Source organism: Lagenorhynchus albirostris, chromosome 15, assembly GCF_949774975.1.
Source record: "Lagenorhynchus albirostris chromosome 15, mLagAlb1.1, whole genome shotgun sequence".
In the NCBI taxonomy this organism is placed as follows: Eukaryota; Metazoa; Chordata; class Mammalia; order Artiodactyla; family Delphinidae; genus Lagenorhynchus; species Lagenorhynchus albirostris.
In genome coordinates this window covers 72,419,121-72,432,399 of record NC_083109.1, presented here as the reverse complement: position 1 = coordinate 72,432,399, position 13,279 = coordinate 72,419,121, and positions in this window count along the sequence as shown.

Genomic DNA, 13,279 nt, shown 5'->3' with positions numbered 1-13,279 from the left:
AGGGATCGAACCCATGCCTTCTGCAATGGAAGCCAGGGAAGTCCCAAGGAAACCTAGATTTCTGTGACTGAGTTGCTGTGGACTTCTGGAAAGTCACTTCTTATCTCAGGGCCTTGATCTCCCATCTCTACAATGGGTGGCAATAGGGGGATGGGGGGATACTCTTTATGGGTATACCCTGCTCTAAAGCTCAATGATAGTGAAACTGTCAAGTGCTGTATCACTCTATGTGAGGGGCTTTGATCCTTCTCCTCTTCCCTTTAGAATTTGGCTCGTCTGGGTTTGGGAATGAAGGAGTGAAGATGGTGCTGCTCTGATCAACCCACAGGGCGAATGAAGGGTTAGAGGCTTAAATGAAGGGTTCAGGAGGCCAAGCCCTGCCCACGGAGTTCCCTGGAAATCAGGAGGAAGAATTGCTCTGCTCTTGGGTCTTTCCTATTGGCCTCTGCCTCCCTGCCCCCCTCCTTTCTTTCCCTCTGTCTCTGTCCCTAGTCTCTCTCTGTCTCTCTGAGTGGTACGGTGGAAGGGCTTTTGGACATCTGACCTTTAGTCCTGTCTTAAATAATTCATTGCTCCTCCGTGGGCCCTAATTTCTTCATTTGACAACTTGGTCTGGTCATTTCTGTTTTGCCTAAGGTAAGAATTGAGCAGTATCAGGTGAGGTAAGGAAGGATATGAAAGGGTCTTGCAAAAGCCCCCCTCTGTGGGCTTTTACTACTGTGGATTCCAGGTCTCTCTGGGCCCACCAGTCCCACCTGTCTCTCTCTGTTTCTCAGCCTTTGGATGACTTGCCTTCTTGGTTCCAGCTATGATCTGGATTTGTTGGTGCCTTTGTTAAACAATTTCCCAGGATTATGATAGTCATCATTTTATTTGTGGTCTCTGGATGGGATCACAGGGCTATGGGATGGTGACTTAAGGGCATACATAGGAGGCTGGGCTCAAAGCCCCATGGAGTGGTGTGTGGAGGAGCTGGGGAGCAGAGGCCATCTAGAGGGAATAGCTCTGGGGATGGAGCTTTCCAGAGCTGAGCCCATATCTCTGTTTCATGGTCCTTTTTGACTCCTCTCAGGCCCTCTGAGCAGCCTTGAAGGGTGCATTACCTATATTGGGCCTCAAATGTGTGGGTGTTTGGGGGTATTTTCCTTTCAGTCTGTGGGAAGGTCAAACCCTACTTGATTTTCTTTCAATTTTGTTTTGGCTGTGCGGGCTCTTCGTTGTGGTGCACAGGCTTCTCTAGTTGTGGCGCTTGGGCTCTAGAGCGCGTGGGGTCAGTAGTTGCAGCGTGCAGGCTTCTCTCTACTTGCAGCACACAGGCTTAGTTGCCCCACAGCATGTGGGATCTTAGTTCCCCCACCAGGGATTGAACCTGCGTCCCCTGCATCGGAAGGCGGATCCTTAACTGCTGGACCACCAGGGAAGTCCCAAACCCTACTTGATCTTGATGCTTGGCAGCTTGTCCTGTTCCCTCCATCTGCAGGTCCATCTACCAACAGTGGAACCAGATGACCTGGGTTGGAATCCCAGCTCATTCACTTGCTGTATAACTCTGTAAGGCAAGTTACTTAACCTCTCTATGTTAACTCAGTTTCCTCATTTGAAAAAGGGAACCATAACAGTACCAATCTCATAGGGTTGCCGTAAGGATTCAATGAAATGATATATGTGTAAGGAGAAAGAACAGTATCTGGTATTAGGTGCTAAGTGTTTGCTGCTATTATATGAGGGTGATGATCACCATTGTCACTCTGATGATGTCAGCAGCCCCAGTGTCTCTGCCAGGGTTTCCACGCTGCTGCTCGTCTTCTTTCCCCTTTCCATCTCCTGAGCCCCACTGTGCGCCAGATCATAGGCTAGCTGTCTTGCCAACTCCTGCCCATCTCTCCTGTCTCCACTTGGATCTGACACACCATATATTTTGCTAATTTATTTTATATATTGTCTGCCTCCACCCCTCCTCTCCACTACTAAAATGTAAGCTCCATGAGGACAGGGATTTTCACCTGCATTATTCACTGCCATGTCCCCAGTGCCTACAACAGTGCCTGGCACATAGTAGCTAGTCAATAAGTATTCACAAAGGAATGAAATTATTTCTTTTTAATTTAATAGTTACCTAGCATTCACTATGTGCCAGGTACCAGTACTAGTACTTTATAAATATTTACTCATTTCATTCTCATATCAATTATATGAGAAAGTACTATTATTGTCCTCATTTTACAGAGGAGGAAACTGAGGCACAGGGATGTTAAGTAATTTGCCCAAAGTTACACACTAGTAAATGCAAGGGCCAGGATTTGGAACCAGAAAGGAAGCTCCAGACTCTATGCTCTTTTTTTTTTAAATTATTTTATTACTTTATTTATTTATTTTTGGCTGCTTTGGGTCTTCATTGCTGCGCGGGCTTCTCAGTGCAGTGGCTTCTCTTGTTGCGGAGCATGGGCTCTAGGCATGGGGGCTTCAGTAGTTGCGACACACAGGCCCAGTAGTTGTGGTGCATGGGCTTAGTTGCTCCGCGGCATGTGGGATCTTCCCAGACCAGGGCTCAAACCCGTGTCCCCTGCATTGGCAGGCAGATTCTTAACCACTGTGCCACCAGGGAAGCCCCAGACTCTATGCTCTTAGCCAGTTCACTAGGATCCAAGGAAAATGCCAGCCAGGGATGGCTCCCTGTGTTCCACCCACCTTTGGGGAGTTGTTGCTACCTATTGATGCACTGCTTTGGATCATCTGTGGGGGGAGGAGGGGGCCGACTGCAAGACTGAGCCTTTTTCCTTCCCCCATCACAGGGTCTCTCTTCCACACCTGTTGGGTTGGGGCGGACTGCCGGGGAGGTTGTTGGTCCTCCTCCCATTCCGTTTGCCGTCTCCCCAGGAACTAAAGATGTCCATGCGTGTATTACATAAAGGGCTTCTCTTCACCCTACAGATGTCTCTGAGGCTGGTTTTGTGCCCAAGCCCCAGGTGTTACAGAGATGACGCCCACACAGCTCTCTCCTCATGATATGTCTTGAGCCTGACCTTGGTCACTCCCTAGAGCGCCATCTGAGAACCTCCCTTCTTTAAACTCTACACACATTCTCGTGGCTTTAACTGACATCGTATTTGGCTCCCAAGCCCACGTCTTCAGCCCCCAATTTTCTCATAAGCTCTAGACCCCTGAATCCACTTGCCTCCTGGACATCCCCATCTCCCCTCTTGGAGGTCCCATGAATGTCTTAAACTCACCATGTCCCAAACACCATGCATCATCTCCCCCTGAGAATGTCCTAAACCAGCTTCTGTTCCTCCTGTTTCCTCTCCATGTGGATGACAGGGGGTCACCCATGCCATAACCTTGGCCTTGAACTTCATTCTAAAGGTGATGCTTCACACAACTTGTCAGGATAACCTCCATAAAAATACTAGAAGAGGGCTTCTCTGGTGGTGCAGTGGTTAAAGAATCCACCTGCCAATGCAGGGGACACAGGTTCGAGCCCTGGTCCGGGAAGATCCCACATGCTGCGGAGCAACTAAGCCCGTGCGCCACAGCACTGAGCCTGCACTCTAGAGCCCGCGAGCCGCAACTACTGAGCCCACGTGCCACAACTACTGAAGCCCGTGCACCTAGGAACCGTGCTCCGCAGCAAGAGAAGCCACCACAATGAGAAGCCCGCGCACCGCAGTGAAGAGTATCCCCCGCTCGCCGCAACTAGAGAAAACCCGTACACAGCAACAAAGACCCAACACAGCCAAAATTTTAAAAATTAAAAAAATAAAATAAAATACTAGAAGAAAATTTGGGCAAAATTCTTTATAATTCTTAGAGTGAGGAAGGCCTTTCCAGCTACAACTCAAAATTCAGAAACTAAATATTTTGTAATAACCTATAAGGGAAAAAAATCTGAAAAAAAAGATATATATATATGTATAACTGAATCGCTTTGCTGTTCATCTGAAACTAACACAACTTTGTAAATCAACCAAACTTCAGTAAAAAAAATAAAAACACATTACCAATGGATATGAAAAATTCAGAAACTATAAAATAAAAGATTAATATATTGTCTACGTGAAAAAATTCTGCATGGCAAAAAAAGTCAAAGCAAAATCAAAGGACAATAAACTGGGAAAAATATTTGCAGTCCTTATCATATACAAAGGGCTAATCGCCCTACTATTTAAAGAGCTCCCATATATCGATAAGAAAGACCAACAGTTCAATAAAAAAAATGGGCAAAGAACATGACAGATCACAAAAAGACAATAAAGACAAACAAATATGCAGATGTTCATCTTTGTGCATAATAAAAGGTGAAAATTAAGATAATACTGAGATATTATTTTTTAATTTATTGCACTAGCAAAATTCATATGGTTTTTTTTCTTCTTTTTTTTTTTGGGGGGGGCCACACTGCGCAGCTTGTGGGATCCCAGTTCCCCGACCAGTGATAGAACCCGTGCCCCCTGCAGTGGAAGTGCGGAGTCTTAACCACTGGACCGCCAGGGAAGTCCAGCAAAATCCATATGTTTGACAACATAGTCTTTTGGCAAAACTGTGGGGAAACACGGACTTTCACTCATTGGTGGGGCTGCAAAATGATACAACCCAGACCACAGTTATCAAGATTCTGAATGTATATATTGTTTCTGAATTCTGAATGCATGTATTGTGTCTCCAGATTCTAAGAATGGCTGGGTGGTTTTTCTGCCCATCTTACCTTAGATTACTCAGCAGCGGTCAGCTTGCCCCTTGGCTGGAGTTGGATGGCCCACGATGACCTCTCTCACACTTACATGTCTGGGACCTAAGCTCTGATGGTCCAGTTGACCAGGATGGCTGAGCCACTCTCTCTCTATGGTATTTCATCCTGGGTTTCTTCATAGCATAGTGGCCTCAGAGTTCCAAGAGGGTGAGAGTAGAAGCTGCAAGGTCTCTTGAGGCCCTCCGACACAACATTACTTGCACCATATTCTATTAGTTAGAGCAAGTCACAAGTCCATGCAGGCTGCTGTCCATTAGCGGGTATGCAGCCATCAAAAAGAGTGAAGATATTCATTATGTATAAATATGAAAACATTTCAAAATATATTGTTAGTTAAATGTTAGAATGAGTGTATCATGCTACCGTTGTATAAGAGAGAAAGTGTGCGTGTGAGTGTGTGTGTGTGTGCGCAGGCATATGTACGTGTTTTTCCTGGAACCTCATAAAGAAATCCTGGAAAGTTGTGCATAAACAAATAGAAGTGGTTCCTGTGGGTGGTTTGTGAGACTAAGGTAGTGAGTACAATTGTTAGAGTAAGAATTTTCACTGGAAACCTTTTGTATAATTTAGATTTTTGGACCATGTGAAAGTATTATTTTTTATTTTTTTTTTGCGGTACGCGGGCCTCTCACCGCTGTGGCCTCTCCCGTTGCGGAGCACAGGCTCTGGACGCGCAGGCTCAGCGGCCATGGCTCACGGGACCAGCCGCTCCGCGGCATGTGGGATCTTCCCGGACTGGGGCACGAACCCGTGTCCCCTGCATCGGCAGGCGGACTCTCAACCACTGCACCACGAGGGAAGCCCTTATTTATTTGTTTTATTTATTTATTTTTGGCTGCGTTGGGTCTTCGTTGCTGCACGCGGGCTTTCTCTAGTTGCGGTGAGTGGGGGCTACTCTTCGTTGCAGTGCTTCTCACTGCAGTGGCTTCTCTTGCTGCAGAGCACATGCTCTTGGCGCACGGGCTTCAGTAGTTGTGGCGGACGGGCCCAGTAGTTGTGGCTTGTGGGCTCTAGAGCGCAGGCTCAGTAGTTGTGGCGCATGGGGTTAGTTGCACCGCGGCATGTGGGATCTTCCCAGACCAGGGCTCGAACCTGTGTCCCCTGCATTGGCAGGCGGATTCTTAACCACTGAGACACCAGGGAAGCCCAGTATTATTTATTTTAAATAATTATATCAAAGAAAGAATGGTAAAGACATACCTTTGAATAATTTTAAGCAAAGACATATGTCTTAGCTTGGGCTGCTCTAGCAAAAAGCCATATACTTGGTGGCTTAAACAACAGACATTTATTTCTCACAGTTCTGGAGGCTGGAAAGTCCAAGGTCAAGGTGCCAACAGAGGGAGTTCCCTGGTGGTCCAGTGGTTAGGACTCTGCGCTCTCACTGCCCAGGGCCAGGGTTCGATCCCTGGTTGGGGAACTGAGATCCCACAAGCAGCGTGGTGCGGCCAAAAAAAAAAGTGCCAACAGATTTAGTTCTTGGTAAGGGCTCTCTTCCTAGCTTGTACTCACTGTGTCTTCACATGGCAGAAAGAGAAAGTTCTGCTGTCTCTTCCTTTTCTTATAAGGGCACTAATCCCATCAGGGGCTCCACCCTCATGACCTGATCTAAACCTGATTACCTCCCAAAGGCCTCATCTTCTGCTACCATTACATTGGGAATTAGGGCTTCAAAATATGAATTTTGGGGGGACACAGACAGCCAGCCCCTGATAGAACACCATGATCAAACTTTCATTTTACAGAGATACCCTCTGGTGGCCACGTGCAAGGCCACCACAGATGACTGTGCCAGTGTGCACTACACAAGGCACCACACAAAAGGGCCACCAAGTACATGTAGACACCATGTATTTGAACATTTATTACAACAGTTATCTGACAGATGGAGGTAGAGTGTCCTGGGAAAGGACACCTTTCTCTATTTGCACAAGGGTGCAGTAAGTATTGACTATAGTGAAGGTTGGTTGGGAGATCAGTTAGGAATCAGGCCAAAAATAATGAGGCCTGAAGTTAGGGATGCAACATTCACTAAAGAGACAGATCTATCAGACACGGTTGCAGATTGGAAGGGATGGTGAGGGAGGAGGAGGGTCCACTCCTCAGTCTCTGGCCCTTGCTGTATGTGGAGGCAAGTTTGCGGGAATAAGAGAAATACCTTAAAATAAATTGCCATTATAAATCATAGCAACAAACTATTAGGAAATGTAAAAACACCATTTACAGAAATATATGATGCCTGGGACTTCCCTGGTGGTCCAGTGGCTAAGACTCCACGCTCCCAATGTAGGGAACCCAGGTTCAATCCCTGGTCAGGGAACTAGATCCTGCGCACCACAACTAAAAAGATCCCACATGCCACGAAGAAAATCCTGCATGCGGCAATGAAAATCCCACATGCCACAATGAAGACCCAGCACAGCCAAATAAATAAATATTTTAAAAAAAGAAATATATGGTGCCTAAATAAATCTTTTAAGAATATGTCAATGGCCTTTATGAGAGAACATTTTTAAATTTTATTGAAAGACTCTAAAGAAGTCCTAAACTAATGGCTAGATATACCACGTGCATGGATAGGAAGACTCAATATTATAATGCCATCGGTTCTCCCAAAACACATCTACAAAGTCAGTGCCATGATCTAGTCTCTGCTGCATGATGTTGACTCTGGTTTTGATGGAGAGAAGGGCTAGAATGAGCCCACTGGGAGGCAGATGCCCGTCGATCAGGAGAATGTTTCAGTAGTCCAGGATTTCTGCCTGGTTTGAATCCTAGCTCCTGTCTCGAGTAAGTTACTTAAACTCTTTTACTTCAGTTTCCTTATCTGTAAATGGAGATCATAATAACAGTAATCCCAGATGGTTTTTGTGAAGATTAAATGAATTAACACTTAAACAGGGACTTAGAAGTTAGGTAAGTGGCTCCATGGGGACAGGTTGATGTTTGTTTTGCCCTCTTCTGTGTCTGTAGCCACAGGGCATAGTCCTGGCACAAAGAGCAGGGCCTCAATGAATACTGGTTAATGGATAAATAGGTCAAATGGGTATTCCTTCTTTTGTTCCGGAGCAAGCAGGTGTGATAGGTCCTGTGCCAGGTACCACGGGGAGGCAGAGATTAATCAGATGGGGTCCTTGAATATGAGGCACTCGGAGTCCAATGGGTTGTTAAGCTGCATTTAAATTTTGCCACCTGAAGCACTGAGTCTTCCTTGAAGGACAGATGCTCTGGGAAGTAACCCAAGCCCACTACAAAAATAAACCTTTGTTGTGTTAAATCACTGAGATTTGGGAGGTATTTGTTATGTAGCATAACCTAGCCTTAGCCTTGCCTATCTGATATACTGTGGTTCCCAAACTTGACTGAAAATAAGAATTGCCAGAGGTAATTGCTATAAACCCAGATCTACTGACTCAGAATTTCCAAAGAAGAGACCTGGTCATCTGTATATGTAACAGGCTTGCCCTTCAGCTTCGGGAGGGTCAAGAAAGACTCCTGCAGCTCACCTTGAAAGGAAGAGTAGGAGTTGGACTTGGCGATGGAAGAGGGAAAGGTATTCCAAGGGTCAGGAACAACGTGAAGAAAGGCATGGAGATGGGGAGACGCAGGAACTACCTTGGGACCAGAATCAGGTACATGGGGAATGGTGGTACGTGCTAAAGTGGGAAGTCAGGTGAGAAAGTCTGAGCTTTATCTCATCAGTGACGGGGAACTGGAGAGGTTTTCTGAGCAGGGGCTGGCCTGGTGATATTGATGCTCTAGAAAGGCCACTCAGTCAGGGAGACTGCATAGGAGGCTGGTGTGTGGTCCAGGCAACCCACCTCACATTGTTATTGAGTGGACTTTAAGTGAGCATGGATGTATTGAGCTCAAAATCACTGACCCGTGAGATGGATTACCATTGTCGTCACATCGTGTGTGCTTATATGTGTCCTTAGAGCCGCAGCCAGATTTGAATTGTGCATCTTTCACACATTCACTCATTTAATGAATATTTACTTTTTTGTTCTGTTTTTTTTTATTTAACTAATATTTATTGAGCACCTACTATGTGCCAGGTGCCATAGTGCCACTGGAGAACCAGCAATGGACAAAACAAGCAAAAACCCCTGCCTTGAAGACCTGAATAAACACTTCTCCAAACAGGATATACAGATTGCCAACAGGCACATAAAAAGATGTTCAACATCACTATCATCAGGGAAATGCAAATCAAAACCATCATGAGATATCACCTCACACCTGTCAGAATGGCTATCATCAAAAAGAACACCGATAGCAAATATTGGCGAGGATGTGGAGAAAAGGGAACCCTCGTACATTGTTGGTGAGAATGTAAATTGCTGCAGCCACTACAGAAAACGGTATGGAGGTTTCTCAAAAAACTAAAAATAGAACTACCATATGACCCAGCAATTCCACTCCTTGGTATATGTCCAAACAACAACAATTAAAAAAAACTAATTCAAAAAGATAATTGCACCCCAATGTTCACAGCAGCATTGCTTATAATTACCAAGATATGGAAGCAACCTAAGTGTCCATCAACAAATGAGTGGATAAAGAATATGTGGTGTACACACACACACACACACACACACACAACGGAATACTACTCAGCCATAAAAAATAATGAAATTTTGTCATTTGCAACAAATGGATGGACTTGGAGGGTATTATGCTAAGTGAAATAAGTCGGGCAGAGGAAGACAAATACTGTATATATCACTTATATGTAGAATCTGGAAAATACAACAAACTAGTGAATGTAACAAAAAAGAAGCAGACTCACAGTTATAGAGAACAAACTAGTGGTTACCAGTGGGGAGAGGGAGGGGGAGGGACAATATAGGGGTAGGGGATTAAGAGGTACAAACTATTATGTATAAAATGACTAAGCTATGAGGATATATTGTACAACATAGAGAATATGGCCAATATTATATAATGACTACAAATGGAGTATAATCTTTAAAAATTGTGAATCTCTATAGTGTACACCTGTAACTTATACTGTACATCAATTATATTTCAATTTTTAGAAAATCCCTGCTTTCATGGAACTTATTTTCTTTGTCTTTTTTTTTTGTGGTATGCGGGCCTCTCACTGTTGTGGCCTCTCCCGTTGTGGAGGGAGGCCTCTCCCAGGCTGCACAGGCCGGATGCACAGGCTCAGCCGGATGTACAGGCTCAGCGGCCATGGATCACAGGCCCAGCCACTCCGCGGCATGTAGGATCTTCCCGGACCGGGGCACGAACCCGTGTCCCTTGCATCGGCAGGCGGACTCTCAACCACTGCGCCACCAGGGAAGCCCCTTTCTTTGTCTTTATGCTGGGATAAAGGTGTGAGGGAATATGCCATTCAGTCATTCATCTCTTCATTCAGATTTTTAGTGAATGTCTACTTTGTGCCTCACCTCATGTTAGTTGCTGGGGAGAAGCAGAAATGAGTCAGCCCCTTGGGACTCCCATGGGAGTCCAGTGGTTAGGACTCCGTGCCTCCACTGTAGGGGGCACGGGTTCCATCCCTGGTGGGGGAAGTAAGATCCTACAAGTTGCGGGGTGGCCAAAAAAAAAAAAAGAAATGAGTCTAGTGTGGAAGCAGACTCAGCCCACGGCTCATGAGGCTGTCAGCCTGGACTGCCGGGAGAGGCTTTAACTGGGTCTTGAAGGATGAGAAGGCTGACTATCAATGAAGGGACGAAACAGCGTACTGGGTGGAGGAAAAGACACAGCAAAAGACTCCAGGGTGTTTGGGGTCCATGATTCCTTGGTGTCGTTAAGGCCTGGGGTCCATGGAACAGGGAGGGAAGTGGTAGGAGAGATGAGGTGGTGGGGACCAAATGCCAGAGCAGCGATTGAGTGTAATCCGGGAAGTTGTGGGGCATTGACTTTGTTGATGTAGGGGACTGATTTTATCTCATTTCTTTCGGGGGTAATCACACTAGCACCTGGGTAGAAAACTGGATGTGAAGGAAAAGGACTGCAGGCGGGAAGACCAGAAAGGAGGCTGTTCTTTCTTTCTTTCTTTCTTTCTCTCTCTCTCTCTCCTTCCTTCCTTCCTTCCTTCCTTCCTTCCTTCCTTCCTTCCTTCCTTCCTTCCTTCCTTCCTTTCTTTTCTTTCTTTCCTTTCCTTTCTTTCTTTGCCATGCCGCACGGCTTGCAGAATCTTAGTTCCCCAGTCAGGGATTGAACCCCGGGCCATGGCAGTGAAAGTGCCAAGTCCTAACCAACCACTGGATGGCCAGGGAATTCCCCAAAAGGAGGCTGTTCTGATGGCCCAGGTCAGTCACCCCTAGACTGACCAGGGGTGGTGGGGATGGAGGGGACCCAGGAGACAGCTCTGGATTTGGCAGTTGAGGGAGGGGCTAGAACCTTGTGGTCTTATGAGAATGAGCTTTGTAATCAAAAAATGCAGGCAAGAGCCCCAGCCCTGTCCTTTACTAACTGTTATTTAACCATTCCAAGCCTGTTTCCTGATCTGGGCACTTGGGATAATAGGAGTAGCTGTCCTGAGGTTGGAAGGATTATGGGGGCTACTCGGTGGAGCACCAGGGACTTGGTGGATGCTCGGAACATGGTAGCATTCTTTGGATGGGGGAGGGAGCCAAGGACAGCTTTCTGTGTGCTTTGAGTGACTGGGTGGACGGAGATGCCCTCTTTGATGGAGAGCACTTTGGGGGAAGGTGAGGCCACCACAGTCTTTGTGGTCAGCGTCAAAGCCCTGGCCTCGCTCACGATAGTTATGGATCCACATGTGTCCGAGTGCATCTTTGGTCTCTGTTCTTGGTGCTCAGCTCAGTGCTCAGGCATACAGCAGGTACTGCCCTTGAGGAGCAGGACCTGGCTTGCAGGTATAGATGTGGATATTGCAGGCATGTAGGCGTGGCTGAACCTGGGGAGGTGACAGGGTATAAAAAGAAGAGAGGGCTTCCCTGGTGGCGCAGTGGTTGAGAGTCCATCTGCCGATGCAGGGTACGCGGGTTTGTGCCCCAGTCCGGGAAGATCCCACATGCCGCGGAGCGGCTGGGCCCGTGAGCCATGGCCGCTGAGCCTACGCGTCCGGAGCCTGTGCTCCGCAACGGGAGAGGCCACAACAGTGAGAGGCCCGTGTACCGCAAAAAAAAAAAAAAGAAAAGAAACTGGGAGGGGGGCCCGGAAACCCTGCTGCTGCGGGGATGTGGAAGAAAGGGGGGTGGGCGGTCTGGAATGAGGCTGGGAAACAACATCCAGAGTTTGGAGGGGGAGGCGTGGGAGGCAGGAGGCAGGTGGGAGCTAAGATGGGAAGGATTTCAAGAAGAGAGGGGTCATCAGTGTCGTATATCCTCCGATCACGATCACTGAGGATAAGGCCTGGGAAGTGGTCCATGGATTCAGCATAGAGGAGGTCACTGGGTAACTTGGCAGAAGCACGTTCAAGGCCTGTTAGAGGCCAAAGCCCCATTGCAGGGGTAGAGGACTTGATGTGACATTAAGACGTGGAGATGGGAAGAGGTGAGGCAGGCATTAAGGAGAGGGATGCAGGGTACTTGGACCCTCGGGTGGACCAGAACTCCTCTCCCAATAAGGACAAGTTTTGTTTTGACAGTCAGAGCCATCTAAAGATAGGCCAGGAGGTCCCCGGAGGTGGTGAGCACCCTGTCCCTGGAGGTAGACAAGCAGAGCTCTGTGACCCGCACTTTCCGGGGACTCTCACACTTAGAGTGGGGAAGGCTGTGCAAAAAAACAAGCCCCATGTCCTTCTCAGCTAGGCTTGGCCGATTCCTTGCATCACAGAAGCCACCTAGAGGGTCACTCTTGCTATTTCTAGTGTCCAGAGAGCCTCCCGCAGGGACACACACACAGAGGTGGTCGTGCACAGATTCACACAGATGCTCCCAAACACAAACTATAAAATCTATCTCTATCTCCTGGTGTAAAGGGATCCACAGCTCCTCTCCCCAGGCTATTCCCTTAATTCATTCCCTTACCCCTTCTTTCTGCCATTCCACCGTCACCCCCGTCCCACAGCAGCATCCCTGTGCCTCCTGCCACATCTCCTCCGTCTCTCCGCATCTCTCCCTCCTTCTGTGGCTCTGCCCTTCCCCACCCCCCTCTAGGCCTCTCCAGTCTCCCTCCCTCCTGGGTCCCCCTCCCCGGACTACAACCCCCAGGCGCCCCCAGCCCCGGGCGCTGCGCATGCCCCCTGCTCCCCGCCCCCTCCCGGTTCCCCCCTCCCTCCCTTCCTCCTTACCTCCCTCCTCCTCCCTCCCCCGCGCTTCAGCTCCCGCATCCCTCCATCCAAGCCTGTGCCGCAGCCGCATCGCCACCGCATACCCGGCAGAGCCGAGCCAGGCCCAGGCCCCTGCCCCTGCCCGGCCCTCAGCCCGCCCCCCCTCAGCCCGCCCCCGCCCGCGGGCCCCCCTACAGCGGCCTCGGCGCCCCCCCGCCGGCGCCCCCAGACTCAGGACTCCAGCACCGAGGCAGGAGGCAGGGAGCAGAAGCAGAGGCAGGAGAACGAGGAGGAGGAGGAGGAGGAGGAGCCGTCGCAGG